General features: G+C 35.8%; 1 protein-coding gene across 4 annotated transcripts in view; it reads right to left on the reverse strand.

Annotated features, from left to right (window-relative positions):
- CDH18 (cadherin 18) overlaps positions 1-14,532 on the reverse strand; it is a 249,479-nt gene that overhangs the window by 203,052 nt on the left and 31,895 nt on the right. Inside the window, exon 1 of one of the 4 annotated variants that reach the window (XM_027681883.1) lies at positions 845-954. The exons of the other annotated variants lie outside the window; for them this stretch is intronic. The gene's annotated coding sequence lies outside the window, so the exon portion shown is untranslated. Of the gene's footprint in view, positions 1-844; positions 955-14,532 lie in introns of those variants that run through there. 4 annotated transcript variants of the gene reach the window in all.

The raw sequence follows: 14,532 nt of genomic DNA on the forward strand, positions 1-14,532 counted from the left end.
GGAGCATCTCCTGGTGACTGCTGATGACCTTGAGGGATCTCTGGGACACAGTAAGATTTTCAGGTACACATTTAAACCTCTAGCACTATAGGAGTATAACCATGATGGATTTTGCATTGAGGTTTGATGTTTGGATGTTTTATAGTAAATACGAGAATTATAAATGGCAGTAATTATTTGAATCAGCTGCAAATATTATTTTTTTACTTTAATCTCTACTTTTCTTAAAACAAGATTTATTTCAAAGAATTCAGGAAAAGGTAAATGAAGACTTTTTAATGGACATAGACAAAACTGGCTTTCTAAACTATTTTCGATCTCAAGTGCACAATTGTTCTGTTGAGAGAAGTGTTCCTATGAAAATGTTTACCTGATATCCAATAATTAAATATCATCATTTTTTTGTCCACATAGCAGGAAAAAAATATTTTTTTAAAAAGGTTACATAAGGTAAAGCTAAAAAATGCTTTCCTGTTTACTAGAAAAGAACATCTGCAAGGATAATTAACTCACAACTAACTGGGATAGTTTACTAAACACAATTAGTCATTAATGAGGTTATGTTCTCCGAGTCCTGCTTTAATTTTTTGTCTTATTATTTTACAGTTTGATTTTTCCATCAAACTCTGGTTTCCACTCATCGTTCAGTGTTTTCCACACAGTCCTAAAACCACATGAAAAATAAAGATCTGCAAGGAAGATGGTTCAGTGACTTGACATGGTGTTCTTCAATGACTGTTAGACACCCCTAATGTGACATAGGCACCCCTAATAATTAATGTACACATTAAAAAAAAAAAGAAAAAGAAAAAGAAAAAAGAAAGAAAATAATAAAAACACTAACCTAAAAAAAGTACTCATTTAGCTTTATATTGTCTAGCAATGCACAATTCTTCTGTTGATTTGTAAGTTAATAGGCAGAGGCTGTTACTTCTCTTCAGAGTATTTTAACTCCATCAGGGGACCCCTGGTGGTCTAGCGGTTAGGATGCGGCGCTCTCACCGCCGCGGCCCAGGTTCAATTCCCGGTCAGGGATACTCCCCCGGGCAGATGGAGCTCGTCAGCCCTGTAAGGCCATCCATCTATGAGAAGGTCACTCTAAAAACAAACCTACGTCCTGAGGACCTCACTGCCATTGTCCAAGCTCGCTTGGCCCCGGCAGATGAACCTTAGGATTAAAGAGTGGGCTCAGTTCAGCGCAGGCTGTGTCTCACCTAAAAAATCCATTGCGCAGGCTTGGGAAAGACCTTTCCCAAATCTTCATTCGCGAAGACTGGCCATACATTACATTTTAACTCCATCAACAGTTTACCCGCAAACCTGAACAAAATAGAACATACAGAGCTTGATCCATCTTCTCTCACAGTGGAGGTGGGTCTTTCCATAAAGATCACCAAAAATTATCATATATTCTATGTTAAGTCTCAGGGTTTAGCCTTATAGCTGAACAGAGTAAACAAACTTAATCTAAATTTCCCTCACAAAGCTTCCCTGTTTCTATCAGAAATGTAATTCTCTCTGATCCAGAAAACCATTCCTTTCCCCCAGCTTATATCCCTTTCAGAGTCAGACATATCCATCTTTCAGAATAACTCAAAGATAATTGCTCGAATTGTATAGCCAGATTTTTGCATCTAAGACTGAAACTGCTCAGCAAAAGAATTTCGCATTCTTCTTACAAAAGTCAGAGAGGCTACTAGTTTATGCAAGATGAAGCTGACTCTAGCTCAATAAGAAAATCACCTGCCAAGTTCAATATCCTCCCAACAACTGAGTAATGCCTCCCCGCCCCCCTCATTCCTCCACCCCTGATGATTACTGCAGAGTAGTTGAGTCAATCAATCAAGTTTAGTATTTGTGAAATAACCACTTTGTAAGAAGTTATTAAGGGATTCTCAGGTACACCACACCCTGACTGTCATGTTTGAAATCATTTGCTTGCAAATGCTTTAAGCAAAACAGTGCAAACTGAAAATTGCAGAACACGTAAGAATAAAACTGTAAAAAATAATTATCACGTGCTCCATAACGTTAGAACAGCCCTTTAATATGTATAATTATAAGACTATTTCTTGTTTTACCTATGTTTAAATTATATTCATCCCACGGAGGGCATGTTCGAAGAAAATTTCCATTCACTCATGGAACTAAGTTTCATTGACTTCAAACTATTTATTTCCTCTCCACTATATCATTACTTTCATGTAACTGTCAACTGAATATGCTCAAATATGTAATTTTAGGCTGTTTTATAAAGAAATCTGTGAATAGGACATCTTCCCAACAGATTTTTTTGAATGACAGGTAATGGGAAGTAAAATTATAGTTACACTCTGATCCTCTGTCCTGCAGCAAAGTCTTACAATAAATCCCACAGAAGGGTCACCTCCTTCAGTCCATCTCTAGGTAAAAAACAACAACATCACAGCTATCAACATGTTCTCAGCTATAACTTTGACAGTTTTGCCAGTCAAGCCTCTGAGGTTTATCAAGATGCTATTGAAGTTGTAGTTAACAACGCATAAAAATTTATGTCTCCATTACTTCAGTACCAAGAATTATCAATAAATTTCTGTAAATGCTTCTCTCTTTTAGTCATCATAAATAATATTTCTACTCCTTAACTGACACAATGTAAGTATGTATGGCTGCTCATGTACTTCATACACAGCAAAAGAAAGTAAGCTTTATTTGCATAACAGTGAAGGGCTGGAGACCAAATAGAGTATAATCAGAATTCTTGTCAAACTAACTGCATTGGAATATTTTGTCCAGATGAAAGTACATTTCTCAATTCAACGGATTAAAAAAAAAAAAAAAGGAAACCAGACCAACAAAAAAATCCCTCAACCCCTCCTTTAAAATCCAACTCAGCCTTAAATTACCACTGGGAGTTTATGTATTTATATTCTTAGATATTCAGATACTTCTATTAAGAGCATAATATGCTTCTACTGCTAGAAATATTAATCACTAAGAATGCTTACTGTAAATTTTTTTTCAAGTAAACCAGGAATATTTTTGTGGGGTAATTTCTTTCCATTTAAATAGTGCAGTGAAATGACAAAGTGATATTAAAGTCCTGGCTCTAATTCCAATAAAGTAATAAATATTTTTAATAAAAAATGTGGAAAATAGTTTTCACTGAATTATGTTCTTATGTAACAAAAATATTTGTCCTATGAAAAGCTCTACGGATCTTTTAGCAACTGTGTGAAAAATCAAAATATGGTCACAAACCCCACACTGTATTATCAGTCTTCCTTCCGTTTCTTTGTGGACCCATCATAAATAATGAAAAGTTGATTTTTTTGACAGTAGAGTTCAATTCAGATAAAGTCAGAAGCATCTACAATGCTTATCTGTGACACTTCTGAATACAGCTCTTTTCTGGAAGTCATAAGGGAAAACTCAGGAGCACCAAAGAAGAGCTTTCCCATACACCTTTTGTCATTTCTGCCAGAAATTAATTGGCAATGTTGCATTTCTGAGTTCCTATCTAGTTTCTCAGAAATACAGGAAAGCTGTACATTCAAACAATAAAGGACTCTTGAAGATTAAAGGTTAAATACTTTAAATGTTTATTTTATACTCATGCCTCTTTGTTTTGTTTTGGTTTTAATGATTTAGCTTATATTAAGCAGTGATTATAGAACAGTAGAATTACTTAGTTTGGCTAGGACCTTGCTCAAAGCAAGGACAAGGAGATCAGGTTAGTCAGGGACTTGTCCAGTCCAGTTTAGTATATCTTCAGGATAGAGATTACACATCATACTGGGAATCCTGTTGCAGTATTTGGCTGTTGTCATTATATTCATGTTCTTCTGACCAGGATTTCTCATTTATCACCCTGTACCCATTGAATTTTGCTATATTGTCATGTGTAGCAGTAAACCTGCATTATATGGGAAAACTGTGGTTTAAGCATGTTTTAAAATGGCTTTTTTGTAGTCTCATTGCTAACTCATGTTCTCCTTCCCAAAAACCCCCACGGCCAGTTCTTATCTCTGTCTCAGGAATGTCCTGAGAAGATATCAAGAAGTCTTCTCATTGGACCTTGTTAACCCCTTCCTTATTTGGCTGTTCCCTGCCTGACTGGTGTTTTGTAAGACCCCTTACCTTACATGGTCCCCTTTGACCCTCCCAAAAGCTATATAAACCCCTACCCTGTAATAAACTCTCTCTCTCGCCTCCTCTCCACGTGCTGTGTGCTGTCTCTCCGGCTGCCATGGGACCACGTGGGTGGGGGGAGGGGTGAGCACCTAACCCCTCCATGCGTCCAGGACCCTGAAGAAACCCCTGGAGCTGGAGTAACCCCTTCCCTATCCACCTCAAGCCTTTGGAAATGGAACCCCACAATGGGAGGAATGCACCCAGAGTCATGCACCACTAAGAATCCATCTCCATCTTCTCTGTACTCTCTCATTAAGCAGCTGAAGAGAGCACTAAGATCTCCCTGTAGCCTTATCTTTTTAAGGCTAAACGAACCCAGCTCTCTTAACCTCTCCTCAATCATCATGTGCTCCAATCCCCTGAACATCTCAGTAGCTCCTCATGGAGTTCACTCCACGACATCAAAGACATCAGTGTCTTTTATGTCATGAGGTGCTCAAACCGGACACAATACTCCAGATGCTGTCTCATAAGTGCTTAATAGTGGGGGAAAATTACTTCCCCTAGCCTGCTGGCTTCTTTCTTGCTAATATTCTGCAGAATGCAGTTGGCTTTCCTTGCATGGTTTTCTTTACCAAGACCTGCCCATGACCTCTGCAAAGATGCTTTCTATCCTGCTGGCACTAAGCCCATGCTGCTGCATGGTGAATTATTCCAAACTAGACACAAGACTTAGCATTTGCCTTTGTTGAAATTCATGAGATTTCTGTCAGTTTGACCTTTTCCACATCCTTTGTCATTAGATCCTCTGCCCCACTGAGCAATGGGCCCAATTTCCCTAGGCTACCTTTTGCTGCCAATGTACTCACAAAAGCTAGTCTTATTTCTTTTACAGTTCTTGATCCAACTGAGCTACAGCTTTCTAACCTCACCTCTACATGCTTAGGCAATGCCTCTGTAGGAAATAACCAGGAAGCTCATCTCAGCTTCTGTCTTCTGTGTGCATTCTGGTTTTGCCTATCTTCAGTCAAGATTCTGATGTTCACCCCTGATGGTCTTCTGCAATAGCTATGTGGCTATCTGCGTACTGGCATAGACCACTCTAACTGATGAGGTTGTCCTTGAAGGTTAACCAGCTCACCTGGGCCCTCTTTTTCTCCAAATCAGACTCCTACAGGATCATGCCACAAAGATTCCTGAACAAGACAGTTTTTTCTCCTCAAGTCCACGCGTTTCTATTTTTCTCCTCAAGTCCATGTCTTGCTCTTTTTTTTTTTCCAGAATTTTAAACTTTACAGTCTTGTGGTTGATGCAATTAAGTCCACTGGTGACCTTCACATCTTTAGCCAGTTTTTTTTTCTTTTTTTTCTGTGAATAACAGATGTGCAGAACATCTGACCTAACTGGCTCACTGATTACATGTGTCAAGAAATTGTCTTTAACACACAACAGGCATATCTTGGTTTGCTTGCACTTTGCCAAGTTATGTTGCCCTTCTAGCAAATACTAAGATTTCCCATGATTTTCCTGGTCATGAGACTTCCTTAATCTGGTTTGAGAATTCATCTACTTACTTCTTTTGGGCATGCAATTTGTAGCAGATGCCTTCCACTATGTAACTCAGGCTGGTCCGTCCCATGATCATTACTGATGGCTCTTTACTGGCTTGTCAGCTGCACCAAGACAAAGCTCTTTGCAATTCAGCCACTCCTTTGCCCAGAAGATTACAGTGACTGCTAACATAAAACGTCACAGTGCTCATTCTTTATGAAAAGAACTATTCCTGCACTAATTAACTTGCCTGCACCTCAAAGACTGTTATATCTTCCAAAGTACTTTTGCAATTCAAGCAATTCATTTTAATCCTACAACTCAATGGGAACAGTAACCTCAGGTACTGGGGGGTTTCACTCTTTACTTTGAGATCCACATATTAAATATCATGTAATTTTTTTTCTTCTCTTTCAGTGGACAAAACCCCCACAATTTTTATACATATTTTGCATACAATCTGACAGCTAACATTTTACTCAGAGGTCTGATAGGGTTACACACAACTGACACATTTATATCTGCTTCTACATATGACTAAAAGATCTGTGTTTTGTGGAACCACCCATCATCTAAATCGGTTTGTTAAATCCTTCCATCACTTACCTAAATCAATGGGCTTTAAAAAATTTATTATATCACTTTATTTTCATTTATTCATTTACTCTTGTCAAGTGTCATATAGATGGTCAGCTATAGAAATTAATAAGACTAGGGGGTTGTAGTTTTTTGAGGTGGTTTCTGTTTGTTTTTTGGTTTGGGGTTTTTTTAATAAAATATTTTTCAATTTCTATATAATAGGGGTGACAACTTTGGATTTATATAAAGCAACTGAAGAAATAAAGGACAATATAAAGAGCAATAAATAAATGTCCCACTGTATCTTTATACTGTCTCATACACTTCATGTGTAGACAACATTCTCCTGTGAGAAATGCACATACATTTTTTCCAACTTTTCTTTTATTTCCTTTTGCACATTAACTAAAAAGTAATGATGGCTTTTATCACAAAAATATGCCTTATCAAGACACTGACTTTTGTTTTGAAGCCTCAAATTTTTGTAATTCGTACAGAAGCTTAATACTGATAACCCTGAGCACTAAATTTATGAGAAGTCAGTTTGAGGAAAAAAAAAAAAAGACTTTCCATTTGGTTTTTGAGTCTGGAGTGTAATATGAAACAATGAAATAATGTTTTAGATCTTTTTTGCATGCTAAAGGAAGAAGAATCCTCATGATTTTCTTTTTAAATGTAAGCTGGAATTTTGAAATAAATTGCCTGGTGCCAGAAACTGCAGCTTAAGAAAACACACATAAAAGGGGAAAAAAGCATTTATGGAATGCTGTTCTCTCACAGACTTTCAGGAGGAGCTGACTAGCTTACCAACCAAATGATTTTTCAAAAAAACATCTTTTAAAATAAAAGTAAGAGGAACTAACTGAGTGGTAGTATGGAAAAAGGTCACGAAAGAGAAAAAATGTTTATATGAAGTGTATAAACACATCAGCTCCACCGTTCTTCACACAATTGCCCCATATTTAATTTCTGTTCATTCATCTGTGTAGGCTACAACATACAGTTGCAGTCCTTCCTATTTGCTTATATTTTGCCTTGGACAACAAAGTGCCCCTGTATGTGGATCTGCAACTTGCTGCCATGCAAATAATTTGTGGACTGGACTTTGCAACTAGAGTAAAGTTAGTGAGTGTGGCCACAGTTTTAACACGTTTGGAACAGACAAGTTTACTCTGCATTCTAAATACATAATAGATGAACTCCATTAAGATCTTCCAAGGGATTCTCCAGCACCTTCAGGAGCACTGTTAGTGGATAAGAAGGATGAAGATCACAGTTGAGAAAGCTGGATTGTTTCAGTGGAAAGTGTGAACTAGGGAGAGAAGGATCACTACAAGTTAGATCAAAGAAAGCTGGCACTGTAGCCAAGAATAAAAGAAAAATTACTTTGCATGTTCATCAGTGCATTTTTTTACTGTATCTGCCAAAGACACAGCCATAAAGAAAACAGCTCAATCACTTTATTGAGAGTCCACAGATCATCCCGTCTATTTATAACGAATATAACTTGCGTGACTTTAAATGTGCAGTAGAAAGCAGTGTGCAATAGCAAGCTCACAGGGGATATAAAATTATCTCACACATACATTCCTTAATGAAATATATTTATTTTTCAAATAATGAGGAAGGTCCCCAAATGCGAGATGCAAAATACAACAACCATGCAGAGAGATCAAGTTATGCAGGTTCGGGCCTCTGTGCATTTGCTTCTTTGAATTCACTCTCAGTTACAGAAATAACAATTAACAATTTATTGTACGTATATAAGAATACAAGTTCTCATTCACTAAACCAGCATGCACTTCTTTGTGGTTTGCTTTTTTTTGAAAAGGTGTATAAATTGGTAACGAAGGTATCAAAAGAAAATGTAAAAATACTGATTTTTAGGTCTCATATTCACAGAAACACGCAACAATAAATAAAGACAAATTATGTTTTCCCTACTTAGAAAAGCTCCACAGGGAAAAGACTTGGGCATGATCACAGCTGTATCAGTTAGAAAATTTTTGCTTGTCCGCAAGGCTCATCATTAAGGGCAAGTTTAGATACAACAGAGCTCAAGTATTCTTTAAGAACAGCTGAAGTTCATAATCTGCTGCTGTCCAAATTCCAGAAACAAGATATACATCTCTAAAACAACAAAATTCTTTCAAGAGGTAAAAAATCAATTTTTTTCTACTTTAAACTTTTTGCCCTCAGATTGTACCCCGTAACAGAAATAAATATTTATTTTGTCATCACATCTCTTTATGACCTAAGTCTACACAACAGCAAAGCAAATAATCACACTGCAAGACAACATTGGAGAATACAACAGCGCAATAGATTTCTGTTCATCTATTAAACCTAGCTCACAAAACTGAGCTCAGCACAAAAACATCCTCCTTCAGATATCTCATCCCCTCTCTGCAGCTTTTCTTATGTGAATTCAGCATATATGCCTTTAATTTGTGTGACAGCCACAGTGAAATGACGTTATTAGAGAAATATCCTCAAATGTGATGCTACTGACTGAGGGAAAAGAGTGGGGTTTTTTGCTCATTTGGACAAAGTAAGGCATCGCGCATGTGTGTAATAATTCATCAAATTTATAAAACATAGATAAAAACAACTATTGTTTGAATTAATGATGATTACTTAAATGGGCATAAGAGAACAGAGAACATTAGATTAAACAAAAATTGGAATCTCTCTACAAACAGCAGCACCTGTCTCCTGGCTGTATATACACATAAACATAGAAGACATTGAACTGGAAAAAGGTCACAAGAGAAGGAAAGAGGGTACATTTTTTTAATAAGCCACTTATTATATCTAAATATGCACAAATTTCTATCCATCTATATATATACATGATATATTCTACATCAATTTTAATTAGGTTTTGGCTTCAGATTGTATTTATATTCCTGCATATAAAATGCTTTTCTATGCCCTAGAGTATTATCCTCAGTGGTTTTCTCTGACTTTTTCCACTCAAATAGAGCAGACAATGCAGGGGCACTCTGCATTTAAGATGGAGGGCTTGGTTACTGGTTAAGAATCTCAGCTAGATTTCAAAACAAAATGAAGTTACATTAAAATATTCACTTTTTCCAGTCAGTTCTGATAAAGTGGTTCAGTTGGGACTGCAGCAGTGTGTTTGATCTACAGTGAACCCTGCTGCAGCTTTCACATCAGAAGATTCAGGACAGGGAAGGTTCCTTCTGTTTCCTCCAGGGGTCAGCTCTTTAAAGCAGAACCCTGGATTAAAAGTGGTTCCTTCCACTGAGATCCACCTCATGTCATTAAAAACCTGTTCTTTGTTACTCATTTCAGGAAGCTGAATGAGTAACACAGTCTTAACCAGCTTCAGCAGTGACCCTTTCTATGAGAGTGTAGGAATCATTAATGCAAAGGCAACACGTTCTACACAGTCTGAGGCACACAGTCCATACTTAATGCAGGGAAGACTTTTCCCATGTTTCTTCTTTTCTCTCCATTACACAAAACAACACCAGCTGTTTTCACATTGGTTTGAAAATTTAAAGGCCTTTGAAATACTATTTATTATTGTAAGTTCACTTCTTTTTCCCTGAGTTTTTGTTCTGGCTTGGTTGGGTTTGGGTTTCTTTCTCATGATCTAATATTTTAAGAGAAGTAAAAACTTAGGATCCTTTTCATACAAGTATAAATCAAGGTCTTCTCCTCAGGCCATTTAAGAAAACCTTTCATGTGCGAAATGTGAATGAAGTAAACAAATTCAAGCATAGGATCAGTCACTAGCTGACAGTGGCCTTATGACAAAAGGATAGGTATTAACCATATCCTATAAAAACATCTCTTATGACTGTGTGCTGAAGGGTTTGGGTTTTTTTTTATTTTCACTTTTTTAAATACCAAATCTAAAGTACAATAAAATAATCTTGTAGGAAGCAACTAATCCTTTGGCTTTCTCTGTTTACAAATATGCATGACAGTTTGTCTACAGTCATGTAAACAGCAGCACAGGAAGAATGGAAAAAGTGGTAATAAATAAGGGTCTGTGAGACTCTGGTTCCTACAAAAGATCAATAAGCCTCTTCATGCCTCAATATCACAGAATCACAGAATAGGTAAGTTTGAAAGAGACCACAGTGGATCATCTGGTCCAACCTCTCTGCTCAAGGAGAGTCATCCTAGAGCATATGGCACAGGACTGTGTCCAAACAGTTCTTGAATATCTCCATCATTTCCATAGTGTCTTGGATGCAGTTGTGGAACTGCAAACTCTGGACAATCAATTAAGTCAAAATAGGTTAAATAGAATTACTGTGATGAGACTCCCAAAAGAGACAAACATCTCTTTACTGAGGAGGAAGAGCAATCACAGAGAAGCAGAGGTAACAGCTGGGGGTTTGGTGGCTGCAATACAGGGAAAAAAAGACTTTTTGGGAAAGTTAGTTTACAGGGTATGTGTATATCTAAGCATTATGATTAATATGATTTAGGAAGGATCTTCTGTCATCTTTTTTATGTGCAAAAAAATCTCCCAAGGCACTCAAGATATTTCTATGAATATTATAATAAATATGTTATAAAAGAGAAAAAATGAATTAATTTGAATTTTATCAGTTGGTGGAGAAAACCAGGAGTAAATGCTTGTCACGCTTTAATCAGTTTGATTTCTATGATTGACTTCAATAACATTAGTTTTACATCCCTGTTTCCTGCAAGATTTTTGGGTTTTTTTCCCTCTCAAACAAATTCTGAAGAAATAGCTCACAGCTTTTAAATAAATGGAGCATAAAACACACATCAGAACAAAGTAAGTGACTTAGTTCATAAACTCTGATTCATCAGAGAAAAAAGGTATGCAGATAAAAAGGACTCCCAAACTTGTGCCAGTGACTGTCAAAGAAAACTTTTTTGTGAAATTCAGAAGATATACTATAACTGCAAATAGCCATTGAAGTCCTACACATTTCTTGGCTATAACAAGGACAATTCTTGAGATTTTGCACAGGTAAAATCCCTGCTTTCTCTTTCAGTCATGCCCACACCTCCAAGGGGACTGAGGAGGGGATAGGGACTGGAGGGAGGGAAGACAAGGGTAAAACTCCTTATCTGCAAAAATATCATGTGTTATATGGTTCCTCAAGGGTCTAGGGTAAAGGCAGCTGTGCCTGTGATGCCAGGAATCATGGCTGACTGCCCGTTGGTGCCAGCAAATTTGGAAATTACTCTTGGTTGACAGAGGAAAAGGAGCCATTTTACCAGTAAAACTCAAAATGCAGCATAACCAAAGGTTCTCTGCCTGTTAACTAAAAAGGCAATCTGCCTAGATGTTTTATTCCATAATAGGTCCTGCAACAGCTTTATCACACTATATCTGACTTTTAAAAAAAAAGAAAAAATTGTTCAATTAAGCTAACTCAGAGCACTTGCATGAAATTGAGCTGAGCAGATGGAATTTCAGCTCTTGGCTGAACAAAATATTTTAATTCAGCTGTCCTGTCATCTGCAAATATTAGTCTATAATATTTACTCTTGTGGTTCCCTGAATTGCAAAGAACTTAAAATATAACTCTGCAGTATACATAGAATTTTTGCACACACACATATCATCTAAAAATAATTTGTGATTTTTTTATTGTATTGTACCTTCTCTTTCACTCTTATCTGCCTTGAAATATTTCCGATTCAATTCAAATTATAAGGACATACAAAATCCAGAAGTGAAGCTCAAAGCACTGCTACATAAAACAGAGAACATACCTAACTTACAAGATAATAAACTGTTTCAGTTTTCAAACTCACCCTTTCAATTGTCTTAATCCTTACTTCTACATCAACACTATTCTAAAATTAAAGAATACTATTTTTTAGAAAGAACGAAAAAAAAAAAAAGAAAATCTAAGGAATGCACATGCTTATATCATTGGTGGTTTTATCTTTCCAGTATGTTCATCTATGCAATATTTACTAAGAATAAAAAAAAGATTTTAGCACTGAGTCTTTATGAAGGTAGAGTTTAAAATAATTTGGCTTCCATACCTGTGAAACCCTGTAAAATTAAGGGATTTTAGTTTCCTCTTCATTTGTCCTGGATTCTCATTTTTTTCATGCTAATATTTTTTTTTCTATGTAATTATTAAGTATTCACATGGAATGCCACCAAGCTGAAAAGTTTTTAAATAGGCTAGTAATTTTTAAGGCTGCTAAACTAGCAATGAAATAAATTTTGTTCCATTCTATATTTCAGGATGTTGAGCATAAGTAGCTTAAATAACCACAAAAAGTCATTGCCAAAGTCAAGTCATGAGCAGGACCCTATGTATTTTGCCGAGGAAAAGGATAACTCCCATCACATTCAAAAGAAAATTATTCCAGAGAACAGATCCTAAGTCACAAAGCTCCTTCTGTTTTCTACTCACATAGCCATTGGCTAAAACAGGTTAGAATGTTTTTGCTGTAGAATGCTTAAATTCCATAGAAAATTGCTCTTGTATACATCTACAGTATAAAAACAAACATGTTATCTTCTTATTTTAAAATATTTTTGTCCAAAATATTTGAAAATTTATTTTATTAATCATATTCTAAGAAAAAAAATCATTTAATGATTTCAATTATTTGAAACTACATTTTCCAGAAGTTTTCAATTTGTTCTAAAATAATCTTTTCGCAAGTTTTGATCATCAAAAGTCATGAAAGTGCAGAGTACAGCATTGACAAAAGATAATAAAAAGAAGAAATCAGCAATATTAAATAAAAACAAAAAAATATCTCATTGTCTATAAGACTTCAGACCTCTTATGCTGGGAAGGGTCTTCCTTATTGAAGTCTTGTAATACCTAGTAGTACTTTTGTCACAGACTAGAAGCAGGGTTATATTTATTTTTTCAGTGCATTATTTTTCAAAATAAATAGTTGCTTTCTGTTAGACCATTGAAAGTCAGAGAAGAGAACAAAGGCTGTATAATAATTCAAGGTGGGAAATGCATACTCCATTATTGCCACAAAGTAAAGCTCTTATTATTAAGAGATGAATAATCAAAGGAAAAGAAAAGACAATCACCTACTTAGTTGTTTTTATGTGGGACAAACATTTTACTAACATATATAAACTTAGAAAAAGAAATGTTCAAGCATTTTTTCCTATCGGAACTGAGATGTAACATTGTAAGAATGTTTCTAATCATACTACTTCTCTACTAAGAGATAAAATTGGCTTCCATAAAAAAATTGATGCAGCTGTAGTTTTCAGAGAGGTTATAAGAAAACATCTGCTTTTTACATGTGTGACTCTAACATTAATGTTAAGCACCTCTGCTATAGCTGGGATTTTGATAGTAATCAGAGCATCCTATCAGCAGCCACACTGCTCAGTGCTCCAAAATAAGTGGCCAAGCTGGAGAAATGCCAGAAGCTTAAGGTATCTGTTTTCTATCTTCATGATTAGTGACTACACATGAATTGAATACTTAAAGGAATGAAAATGTTCTTAGACTGATTCTTAGTATAAAAAAAAATCATCCTATCAAATTATCTTCTTGGCTGACATTGCGAAATGTGTGATCTGGCACAAGGTATAGCTCTAGCTCTGCTTAAATGAATGCATCAAATCCCACAATGTTGTAGGAAAGGAATTATAATATTCTGTGATGGCTCTGAAAATAAAGTGTGTCAGTGTCACCATGAATTGTTTTACACATAAGACGCAGAAAACAACAAGCCATTTGTTCAAAGTACTCAGTTAACTGCAGTACAAAAACACTCTCAAAAATATAACAGATTATTTAGTATATTTATTGAGGAGGTAAATCAATTTCACTACTGTGATATATTTCACATTTTCTCAAATAGCAATTTTATAAGACATTATGACTCTTCCCACTCACCCATTCTGATTTGAAGGGAAACATGTTTGTACAAAACCGTGCACTTCCTATGATATACTAAAAGTCATAGTAAATAATTGACTCAGCTATGGACAAAAATGTGTTGCTCTATAAAGACTTCACTTACTGTACTAAATGCATACCCAAACTGTAACTTTGTTTAAATTTGAGAAAAGATGCAGAGCTAGATGCTAGCATAACTCTTCCCAAACAAATATATCCATTAAAAAAAAACAAACAACAAACTAAACACAAAAAAAAACCCCAATAAACCAAAACAAAAAACCCAAACAAAACCTAAACAAAAAAAAAAAAATCAAACTTTTTGGGTATTCACTGCAGGCTGTGAATATATTATAAGGATGAGCAGTCCTTATAGAAGCCTGAGAGAATGTGGTAAAAGTGATAACGACAAGCTATCTTTTCA

Source organism: Neopelma chrysocephalum, unplaced genomic scaffold (assembly GCF_003984885.1).
Source record: "Neopelma chrysocephalum unplaced genomic scaffold, ASM398488v2 Primary Assembly neopelma1_22b, whole genome shotgun sequence".
NCBI classification, from domain to species: Eukaryota; Metazoa; Chordata; class Aves; order Passeriformes; family Pipridae; genus Neopelma; species Neopelma chrysocephalum.